Source organism: Loxodonta africana, chromosome 19 (genome assembly GCF_030014295.1).
Source record: "Loxodonta africana isolate mLoxAfr1 chromosome 19, mLoxAfr1.hap2, whole genome shotgun sequence".
Lineage (NCBI taxonomy): Eukaryota > Metazoa > Chordata > Mammalia > Proboscidea > Elephantidae > Loxodonta > Loxodonta africana.
The window spans coordinates 39,159,289-39,171,561 of NC_087360.1; the positions used below are offsets into that span (position 1 = coordinate 39,159,289).

At 39.9% G+C, this 12,273-nt stretch overlaps 1 pseudogene; it reads left to right on the forward strand.

Annotated features, from left to right (window-relative positions):
* The first annotated feature begins 9,891 nt into the window (after nt 1-9,891).
* Nucleotides 9,892-10,908, forward strand: LOC111751308 (large ribosomal subunit protein eL32-like; annotated as a pseudogene).
* Nucleotides 10,909-12,273: the final 1,365 nt, after the last annotated feature.

A 12,273-nucleotide genomic window follows, 5' to 3' on the forward strand; every position in this document is an offset into this window, starting at 1 on the left:
CCCCGTAGGTTGGAAGGTACTCAAAATACACAGTGGCCACAGAAATGGACCAGAGCGTACCAATGATCATGAAGATGGCACAAGATGGAGCAACATTTCATTCTGTTGTACGTGGAGTAGCCATGAGTAGGAGCCAACTCAATGGTGACTAACAACAGCAAGTACTCAATAAGTAGTAATCATTATTATTGTTGTTGCTACTGTTAATGTTGGAACTAACCTGTTGCCTCCTGATTCTTGTGAAGTGTTCTCACTGCACCACAGCAATGGATCGAGGTCCAGTGCTTCCAGAACCCCCCTAGACTCAGATTTGCACTCTACCCCTAGAGTTACGGATCACTGGAGAGGAGAGCTTTGTGGTCCAGCTACTGGGGAGATGATGCTGGGGAGATGAATCCCATAGATGGCATGTCTCCTTGAGCCATGAATGCACCCCTCCTTCAAGGAAGCCACATGACTCACAAGCAAATCTCTGGCCTGAGAGCCTGGAAGCTGTGTTTTCCCCCACCCACCCACTGACCATCTCCATCACCCTGGGCACATCACTTCAACTCTCTGCAAAATGAAGAAGTAGGACTGGATGTGCCATGGTTCTCCCAGTTGAGGACAATGTCTTAAAAACAGCCTGAAGACAGTCTAGACAGCACTAGTTCATGACTAGCTTGGAGGCTCCACAGGTACATACAGTGCCCCTGGGCCAGTGTCCTGTAGAGGGGAGAGGGGAAGAAGGAGCAGTCTGCTCTGGGTGCAGGCAATAAGGGGGTACGTTGTCTGAAGAGAATTTAAAAACAATCATAAGATCAACTAAAATTCAGTGTACTTTATATTATCACCACATGCCAGTATCTAAACAATGTCAGTGATAAAATACCCTGGGGGTGAGAGGGGAAGACCACTTCCACAGTCCCACTGATCTCACTTTGATACACCATCACCCTAGATACACAGTCTCTGGTCTCTTGTTCTTATTACTGTGTGTCCTGGAGTTAATTCTGACCCATAGCAACCCTACAGGACACAGTAGAATTGCCCCATAAGGTTTCCAAGGTTGAAATCTTTACAGGAGCAGAGCGTCAGGTCTTTTCTCCTGTGGAGGGGCTGTTGGGTTCAAATCACTGACTTTTCAGTTAGCAGCCAAGCTATTAACCACTGCACCACCAGAGGTCCTTCCCTGCTGTACTCTGTTGTTGTTGTCAGATGCAGTTGAGTTGGTTCCGACCCATAGCACCCCATGCCGAACAGAACGAAACGCTGCCCGGTCCTGAGCCATCCTTAAAATCATTGTTGCAGCCACTATGTCAATCCATCTCATTGAGGGTTTTCCTCTTTTCTGCTGTACTCTAAGTTGTGTTACAGCATAGTGTCCTGAGCATAATATCACAGGCCTTCTTGTCCAGCACACAGAAAGCAGGATCCTCATCTCGCTGGTTGCAGATTCCAAAATTCCATTACAGTAGCCTGAAATCAAATTCATTTTGTGAGAATCACATCATTGACTAATAATATGAATTTTCCGTCTACAAAAGCCACTAACTCTTTTTCTCAGATGCTATAATTACTCTTTATCCTCCCAAAATAGATACTTATGGCATTTATTTTTTTCTTTTTAATCTAAGGACACACCCTTACACTTATTCCAGTCTGAATTTTTTTTGTTAGATTTGTGCTTTCCTGCCAACCTTTGACCCTGTGTGGCACAAATGGCTTGCCCTTGACTACTAACCTAAAGGTTGGTGGTTCAAACCCACCCAGTGGCACCACAGAAGAAAGGCCTGGTGATCTATTTCTGTAAAGATTTAAAGAAAACCCTATGGAGCAGTTCTACTGTGCAACACATGGTCAGGAGTTTGGCTTTTACTCTGATGGGGACCAGTTACAAAGCAACATGATCTGACATGTCTTTAAAGGATCACTCTGGCTTTTTTGTTGACAATATATTGTAAGGGGTGAATAGTAAACACAGACTGACCTGTTAAGAGATTATAGCATAATTCCGACAAGAGGCCCAGTGTTAAGAACACAGATGTCCTAAATGTACCACCTTGTTGATCAAAAAACCAAAAAAAAAAACCAAACCCAGTGCCATCGAGGCAATTCCGATTCATAGTTATCCTGTAGGACAGAGTAGAACTGCCCCATAGAGTTTGCAAGGAGCACCTGGCAGACTTGAACTGCTGACCCTTTGGTTAGCAGCCTTAGCACTTAACCACTATGCCACCAGGGTTTCCACCTTGTTGATAAACAGTAATAAATATTATATTTCTTATAAAACATATTTTATCTAAGTCAAAACCTAGGGAGCCAGGAATATCACTTCTGGAGCCAATGAACTGAGGCAAATTGGGCCCAAATTTGTTCATGTTATTGTTGTTGTTGGGTACCATCGAGTTAGTTCTCACTCATAGAGACCCCATGTGACGGAGTAAAACAACCCCATAGGGTTTGTTTTGTTTTTTATTATTGTACTTTAGATGAAGGTTTACAGAGCAAATTAGTTTCTCATTAAACAATTAATACACATATTGTTTTGTGACATTGGTTGCCAATCCCACGACATGTCAACACTCACCCTTTGTCAACCGTTGGTTCCCCATTGCCAGCTTTCCTGTTGCCTCCTGCCTTCTCACCCTTGCCCCTGGACTGTTGTGCCCATTTAGTCTCGTTTTATTTTATGGGTATGTCTTTTTGGAATCTTTGGCTGAAGGGTGAACCTCAGGAATGACTTCATTACTGAGCTGTAAGTGTGTCTGGGGGCCATAGTCTTGGGGTTTCTCCAGTCTCTGTCAGACCAGTAAATCTGATCCTTTTTTGTGAGTTAGAATTTTGTTCTACATTTTTCTCCAGGTCTGTCTGGGACCCTCTATTGCAATCCCTGTCTCAGCTATCATTGGTGGTAGCCAAGCACTATCTAGTTGTGCTGGACTCAGTCTGGTGGAGGCTGAGGTAGCTGTGGTCCATTAGTCCTTTGGACTAATCTTTCCTTTGTGTCTTTGATTTTCTTTATTCTCCTTTGCTCCAGATGGGGTGAGACCAGTGGAGTATTTTAAATGACTGCTCACAAGCATTTAAGACCCCACCATAGGGTTTTCTTGACTATAATTTTTACAAAAGCAGATCGCCAGGTCTTTCTCCTTCAGAGCTGCTGGGTGGGTTCAAACAGCCAACCTTTCAGTTACCAGTGGAGCGCTTAACTGTTTGAGCCACCAGAGCACAGTAATTTGTTCATAAAAAAAATTTTTTATAGAGTCTCTTAATTTTGATAAAGCCTTTTTTTTGTATTATAAAAGGTTAATATGAGATGAAACACTACTAAACTTGAAAATTACACAAAACCAATTAAGTCAAATATGCTGCACATATCAGTGATCAGTTTGATGCTTACAAGTGGTGGTCTATGAATTGTTAAAGTGAAAGGTAGCCTCATCTGGCAACTTTAAATTTTTTATTCTTATTAAAATAAATTAATCTACCCTTAGAGTATTTGATAACATGAAATCAAATTGTCACAAAGCAAATGACCATCAAAACAAATATGCCTGCTCAAATTAAACAATACTTTATGCCTCAGGAAGTATTTCTCTCATCTGTGTCACTTTGAAAGGGAAAATAGAGAGGGGTAAGGTATTTGCCAAAAGAGGGGGGACATCCTTTGTCTTCTAGGCTGGGTCTTTCTTGGTTCTTTTCATAGAAGCAATGAGGCAAAACTTTAAGACCCCAAGAATCAAAAAAAACAACATTTTATTCTCTAGCCAAAAAATTTTCAAAACTATTGTAGCAAACAAGACAACAACAACATAAAAAAGACAAAGCAACCCAACAGCTACCATCTATACTTTCTTTTCTAGTGCACATGGAACATTCTCTAGAATAGACCACATATTAGGTCATAAAGCAAGCCTTAGCAGAATCCAAAACATTGAAATATTACAAAGCATCTTCTCTGACCATAAGGCCATAAAAGTGGAAATCAACAACAGGAAAAGCAGGGAAAAGAAATCAAACACTTGGAAACAGAACAATACCCTGCTCAAAAAAGACTGGATTATAGAAGACATTCAGGATGGAATAAAGAAATTCATAGAATCCGATGAGAATGAAAACACTTCCTATCAGAACCTTTGGGACACAGCAAAAGCAGTGCTCAGAGGCCAATTTATATCAATAAATGCACACATCCAAAAAGAAGAAAGGGCCAAAATCAAAGAACTATCCCTACAACTTGAACAAATAGAAAGAGAGCAACAAAAGAAACCCACAGGCACCAGAAGAAAACAAATAATAAAAATTAGAGCTGAACTAAATGAAATAGAAAACAGAAAAACAATTGAAAGAATTAACAAGACCAAAAGCTGGTTTTTTGAAAAACTCAACAAAATTGATAAACCATTGGCCAAACTGACAAAAGAAAAACAGGAAAGGAAGCAAATAACCCGAATAAGAAATGAGATGGGAGATATTACAACAGACCCAACTGAAATGAAAAGAATCATATCAGATTACTATGAAAAACTATGCTCAAATTTGAAAACCTAGAAGAAATGGATGAATTCCTAGAAACACACTACCTAACTAAACTCACACAAACAGAGGTAGAACAACTAAATAGACCCACAGCAAAAGAAGAAATTGAAAAGGTAATCAAAAAACTCCCAACAAAAAAAAAAGCCCTGGTCCGGACGGCTTCACTGCAGAGTTCTGCCAAACTTTCAGAGAAGAGTTAACACCACTACTACTAAAGGTATTTCAGAGCATAGAAAAGGACGGAATACTACCAAACTCATTCTATGAAGCCACCATATCCCTGATACCAAAACCAGGTAAAGACACCACAAGAAAAGAAAATTATAGACCTATATCCTTCATGAATGTAGATGCAAAAGTCCTCAACAAAGTTCTAGCCAATGGGATTCAACAAGATATCAAAAAAATAATTCACCATGACCAAGTGGGATTCATGCCAGGTATGCAGGGATGGTCCAACATTAGAAAAACAATTAATGTAATCCACCACATAAAGAAAACAAAAGAGAAGAATCACATGATTTTATCAATTGCTGCAGAAAAGGCATTTGACAAAGTTCAACACTCATTCATGATAAAAACTCTCAGCAAAATAGGAATAGAAGGAAAATTGCTCAACATAATATAGGGCATTTATACAAAGCCAACAGCCAACATCACCCTAAATGGAGAGAGCCTGAAAACATTCCCACTGAGATCGGGAACCAGACAAGGATGCCCTTTATCACCACTCTTATTCAACATTGTGCTGGAAGTCCTAGCCAGAGCAAATGGGCTAGATAAAGAAAGGGCATCCAGACTGGCAAGGAAGAAGTTAAAGTAACTCTATTTGCAGATGACATGATCTTATACATGGAAAACCCTAAGGAATCCTCCAGAAAACTACTGAAACTAATAGAAGAGTTCAGCAGAGTATCGGGATACAAGATAAACATACAAAAATCAGTTGGATTCCTCTACACCAACAAAACAAACATCGAAGAGGAAATCACCAAATCAATGCCATCTGCAGTAGCCCCCAAGAAGATAAAATACTTAGGAATAAATCTTACCAGAGATGTAAAAGACAAAGAAAACTACAGTACACTTCTGCAGGAAACCAAAAGAGACTTACATAAATGGAAGAACGTACCTTGCTCATGGATAGGAAGACTTAACATTATATAAATGTCTCTTCTACCAAAAGCAATCTGTACATTTAATGCAATTCTGATCCAAATCCCAAGGACATTCTTTAATGAGATGGAGAAACAAATCACCAGTTTCATATGGAAGGGAAAGAGGCCCCGAATAAATAAGGCATTACTGAAAAAGAAGAACAAAGTGGGAGACTTTACTTTAACTGATTTTAGAACCTATTATACCACCACATTTTTTTATACCACCACAGTAGTCAAAACAGCCTGGTACTGGTACAACAACAGATACATGGATCAATGGAATAGAATTGAGAATCCAGACATAAATCCATCCACATACGAGCAGTTGATATTTGACAAAGGCCCCAAAACAGTTAAATGGAGAAAAGACAGTCTTTTTAACAAATGGTGCTGGCATAACTGGATATCCATCTGCAAAAAAATGAAACAAGACCCATACCTCACTCCATGCACAAAAACTAACTCAAAATGGACAGAAGACCTAAATATAAAATCTAAAACGATAAAGATCATGGACGAAAAAATAGGGACAATGTTAGGAGCCCTAATACATGGCATAAACAGTATACAAAACATTGTAAAGAAGGTAGAAGAAAAACTCGATAACTGGGAGCTCCTAAAAATCAAACACCTATGCTCATCCAAAGACTTCAGCAAAAGAGTAAAAAGACTACCTACAGACTGGGAAAAAGTTTTTAGCTATGACATTTCTGATCAGTGCCTGATCTCTAAAATCTACATGATACTGCAAAACTCAACTGCAAAAAGACAAATGACCCAATTAAAAAATGAGCAAAAGATATGAATAGACACTTCAATAAAGAAGACATTCGGGTAGCTAACAGTATGAGGAAATGTTCACGATCATTAGCCATTAGAGAAATGCAGACCAAAACTACAATGAGATTTCATCCCACTCCAACAAGGCTGGCATTAATCCAAAAAACACAAAATAATAAATGTTGGAGAGGCTGTGGAGAGATTAGAACACTTCTACACTGCTGGTGGGAATGTCAAATGGTACAACCACTTTGGAAATTGATTTGGCGCTTCCTTAAAAAGCTAGAAATAGAACTACCATACTATCCAGCAATCCCACTTCTTGCAATATATCCTAGAGAAATAAGAGCCTTTATACAAACAGATATATGCACACCCATGTTCATTGCAGCACTGTTTACAATAGCAAAAAGATGGAAGCAACCAAGGTGCCCATCAATGGATGAATGGATAAATAAATTATGGTATTTTCACACAATGAAATACTACGCATCGATAAAGAGCAGTGAGGAATCTGTGAAACATTTCATAACATGGAGGAATCTGGAAGGCATTATGCTTAGTGAAATTAGTCAGTTGCAAAAGGACAAATATTGTATAAGACCACTATTATAAGAACTTGAGAAATAGTTTAAACAGAGAAGAATGCACTCGTTTGTGGTTACGAGAGGGTGGAGGGAGGGAGGGTGGGAGAGGGGTATTCACTAATTAGATAGTCGATAAGAACTACTTTAGGTGAAGTGAAAGACAGCACACAGTACAGGGGAGGTCAGCACCATTGGACTAAACCAAAAGCAAAGAAGTTTCCTGAATAAACTGAATGCTTCGAAGGCCAGCGTAGCAGGGGCAGGGGTCTGGGGACCATGGTTTCAGGGGACATCTAAGTCAATTGGCATAAAAAAATCTATTAAGAAAACATTCTGCATCCCACCTTGAAGAGTGGCATCTGGGGTCTTAAATGCTAGCAAGCAGCCATCTAAGATGCACCAGTTGGATCAAAGGAGAATGAAGAACACCAAGGACATAAGGTAATTATGAGCCCAAGAGACAGAAAGGGCTGCATGAACCAGCGACTACATCATCCTGAGACCAGAAGAGCTAGATGGTGCCCGGCTACAACCGATGACTGCCCTGACAGGGAACACAACAGAGAACCCCTGAGGGAGCAGGAGAGCAGTGGAATGCAGACCCTAAATTCTCATAAGACCAGACTTGATGGTCTGACTGAGACTGGAAGGACCATGGTGGTCATGGCCCCCAAACCTTCTGTTGCCCCAGGACAGGAACCATCCCTGAAGCCAACTCTTCAGACATGGATTGGACTGGACAATGGGATGGAGAGGGATGCTGGTGAGGAGTGAGCTTCTTGGATCAGGTGGACACTTGAGACTATGTTGGCATCTCCTGCCTGGAGGGGAGATGAGAGGGGGGAGGGGTTTAGAAGCTTGCAGAAAAGACATGAAAAGAGAGAGTGGAGGGAGAAAAGATGTAGACGCTGAGCAGAAGCGCTAATTGGGGGGAGAGTAATTGGAAGTGTGTAGCAAGGTGTATATGGGTTTTTTTGTGTGAGAGACTGACTTGATTTGTAAATTTTCACTTAAAGCACAATAAAAATTATTTTAAAAAATAAAATAAAACAAGGAAAGTGAAAAAAAAAGACAAAGCAAAACTAATCCAGGACTATTTTAAAATAACCACAAAAATAAATAAATTACCATAAACTACCATATAAACCAAAAAACCAAACCTATTGCCATCAAGTCAATTCTGACACAGAGTGACCCTATTAAAAAAAAAAAAAAAAAAAAAAACAGAGTAAAACTGCCCCACAGGGTTTCCAAGGGGTGGCTGGTGGATTTGAACTGCTGACTTCTTGGTTAGCAGCTGAGCTCTTTACCACTGTGCCACCAGTTTAAATATTCTCACCAGCCCAAACCCAGCGCCTGCTTCTTTTGTGGGCGCTGCATAAAACATCCCTTATGGATTATGACTCTTTGCTACCACCAAGTGGCACAAATCAAAAACCAAACCCCTTGCCGTTCAGAGTGGATTCCAACTCATAGCAACCCTACAGGACACAGTAGAACTGCATAGAGATTCCAAGGAGCAGCTGGTGAATTTGTGGCCCTTTTTTCTACCTTCCTGCAGCCTTAGCGCTTCTGCTCAGAGTCTACATCTTTTCTAAAGTCCTACTTAATAATCCTTTCGTTTGAGGTCCCGAAGACCAACACAAAGCTGAGCACAAAATTGGCAATCAATAAAAAAAATGAAATATTAATAAAGGCAGAGTCCTTCTGTGCTACGCTTTCTGCACAATACCGCCCACTCTCCGGAATGTTCTCTAACTTGCATTTACAGAACATGGCCGCTTACAGAAATAAATATAGAGAGAAGTTAAAGCAGTGGCCTTAACCACATAGCAAGTGGGAGTCAGAGGGCACAAAATAATTCAAGAACAGCAGTGAATCTCCTAATGGGGGAGGGGGGGTTTGAAACAGGACACAGAGCTGAGTGGGGCTATACCAAGGGGACACTCCTACCACTGCTGGGTCTGACCTAAGGAAAGCAGTCCCAAGTAGGCCAGTGAGGCAGCAGCCAAGAAAACCTGCCGCCCAAGGCAGATCCCTCATCAGCAAATACGCACACACATAAACACACACATGCCTGGATCTGGAAAGACCCTTAGGGATCACCTCTGCAGATGAGAAAACTGAGGTTGAGATGGGAAAAGGTTTGCCCAAGATCATATTACTAGCGAAGCCAGAAATCAGACTAAATTCCAGGTCTTCTGAGAGGCACCGCAGAGGTTCATATTTAAGGAAAGCAGCCTGCAAAATGGTGGGCCACAATTAAAAAATTTAAAAATCATGTTGACATTGCCTATTTTGGAAAATCGGCACATGCAAATTTACGTAGGACTAGAAAGAAATCGGGCCACAATTAAATGAAGTTAGATGAAAGTCCAAAAGGGACTCAAGTCATTGAAAAGCCTCTGAGAGTCTTTGGAAGCTCTAGGTTCGAGCTCTCCCTCACTTGTCAAGGATTTCCTCCCCTACATAAAACAGTTTTTACAGGTAAGAATGAAAGGAAGAGGGAAGTCCAAATCCCTGGGGCTGAAACGGCTAGTTGTTATAGTTCCTATTTCCGCCACAAGGGGGAGCAGCCTGCCTATTTTCCCCACCCTGGGAAACCCTGGGAGGCAACAAAACTGCACACTCTTCCCTTGTCCTTGGTTTCCCATTCTGTGTGTCTTCCCAGGGCCAAGACTACCACTTGTTCCACTTTCCACTTATAAAGGCATATTTTAACAAATTTGGGGACATTTAGAAAGCTGGAAAAGGGTCAGCTTGGATACAAATCTATCAGACAGTAGAGGCTAAAAAAAGCTAGAGAGAGGAAATTTTATGTTGATTTGACTGGGGTGGGGAGGGAGGGAGCATATTTATGCCAGTTGTGTGAAGGAAATCTATTTTGACTATTTAAAAAATGGAAATCACTAACAAAAATAAGGTAATAAGGCACATCAATTGGAGTGTGTTTTCTTGAATTGTACCTAAAAGTGTATATAAAAGGAAAGAATCAAACTTGGAAAGCAAAACAGGGAAAAGCAAATATGAAGCAGAGTCAGTGAGTACAGCATTGAAAGATGTTACAGACTTAGATGCAGTGTACCTGGGCTCTGGCCCATTGCTGTCACTAAGTGATATTAAGAAAGGCACTTCCTCTCTCTTCCTCAAAGCTGCCTACAGAAGTCACAGCTGTCTCCTACCATAATCATGGCTGACCTCAGACCTCTGATGAAGCCAAAAACTGTCAAAAAGAGGACCAATTAGACCATTATGTCAAAATTAAGCCTAACTGTTGCAAGCCCAGAGGTATTGACAACAGGGTGCGGAGAAGATTTAAGAGCCAGGTCTTGATGCCCAGCATTGGTTATGGGAACAACAAGAAAACAAAGCACATGGGGCCCAGTGGCTTCCTTAGGTTGCTGGTCCACAATGTCAAGGAGCTGAAAGTGCTGATGATGCGCAACAAACCTTACTGTGCTGAGATTTCTCACAATATATTCTCCAAGAACTACAAAGCCATCATGGAAAGAACAGCCCATCTGGCCACCAGAGTCACCAATCCCAATGACAGGCTGACAGCTTGTTTGCAAATTTTATTTGTGCTAAATAAAACCATAAAAACTCAAAAAAAGAAAGAAAAGAAAGGCATTTACTTAGCCTTCCAAACTTCAGTAGTTGTTGTTAGTTGCCATCGAGCCAATTTCGACTCATAGCGACCCCATACGTACAGAGTAAAACTACTCCTTAGGGTTTTCAAGGGTGTGACCTTTCAGAAGCAAATCACTGGGCTTGTCTTCTGAGGTGCTTCTGGATGGGATCACACCACAACCTTTCCACTAGTTGAGCATTTAACTGCACCACTCAAGGACTCCTCCAAACTTCAGTTACTCATCTGTAAAGGAAAAAATAATAATTGCATTACAAACCAAAAAGAAGTCGATGTGCTTAGCACAATGCTAGCACACCATACAAGTTCAATAGCTGTTAAGTGAATCTGAATCTACTCATTGATAATAAAAATTGATAGCAACACGTAAGGCCTACACTCAGAATCTATTTGACAAGAGGTTAGAAGAGACATGTTCCAAGACATGTGGTAAGTGCTTTCTTATATATTATTTCTAATCCTAAAACAATACAGCCAGATAGTTATTTATCTTTATTTTTTATAAGGTTTGCCAACACAAATAAGGAGCCCTGGTTGCACAGTGGTTAAAGCACTCAACTGCTAACCAAAAGGTCAGTGGTTCGAAACCACCAGCAGCTCGGTGGGAAAAAGATGTGGCATAAATATTTACAGCCTTGGAAACCCTATGGGGTTGCTATGAGTTGGAATCCATTCGACAGCAGTGGGTTTGATTTGGCCAATACGAACAACAACCAGTTAGAAGATATAATGAGAGAAAAGACCCTGTATACCACTGCAAACAAAAAATAAAATGCATACAAGTAAATTTAACAAAGAATGTGCAAATACCTACAAGAAAATAACTTCAAAACTTGAACAAATGGGTTTACTATGTTCTTAGATAAGAAAGTTCAATATGATAAACATCAACTATCCCTAAATCAACCTATAGATTTGAATGTGATCCCATTAACAGCATAGAAAACATTTAGAATCAGACAAGCTAACTCTAAAGATCATATGAAAATATTTAAAAGTAAGAAATATTATTAAAAATTCTGAAGATAAAGAGTAATGACAAGTAGCCCTTACAGAAGTTCAACATGTTATTCAGTCTTAATAATTAAAACAGTGTGATAATGCCATTTGACTAGATAGATCACTAAAGTCAAGACATAGAGTCAAATATGAATGGACATTTAGAAATGAAAAAGAGGCCATCTAAATCAAGGAGTATTCAATGAACAGTGTCAGGAAAACCGGAAAGCCACCTGGAAAAAATATAAAGTTGGACCCATACTTTATGCGATATGCTAGGATAAATTCTAAATGGATCAAAGATTTAAAGATGAAAAGAAGAATTCATAATGGTACTAGAAGAAAACATAGAAAAACTATTTCGTAATCTTTCTACCTGAAAGCACAAAAGCCATATAAAAATAATAGACTACCTGAAACCAAAAATTGCTGCACAAAAATTCAAAACATTGAGTACTTAAGCACAAACTAGGAATGTAATTAGGAAAGGTAATAAATATTGAATCTTCAGGAGTTGGAGTAAAACTTTCAATTAATATCTTCTAAATTTTTTAATAAAAACCTTGATGTTACTTCT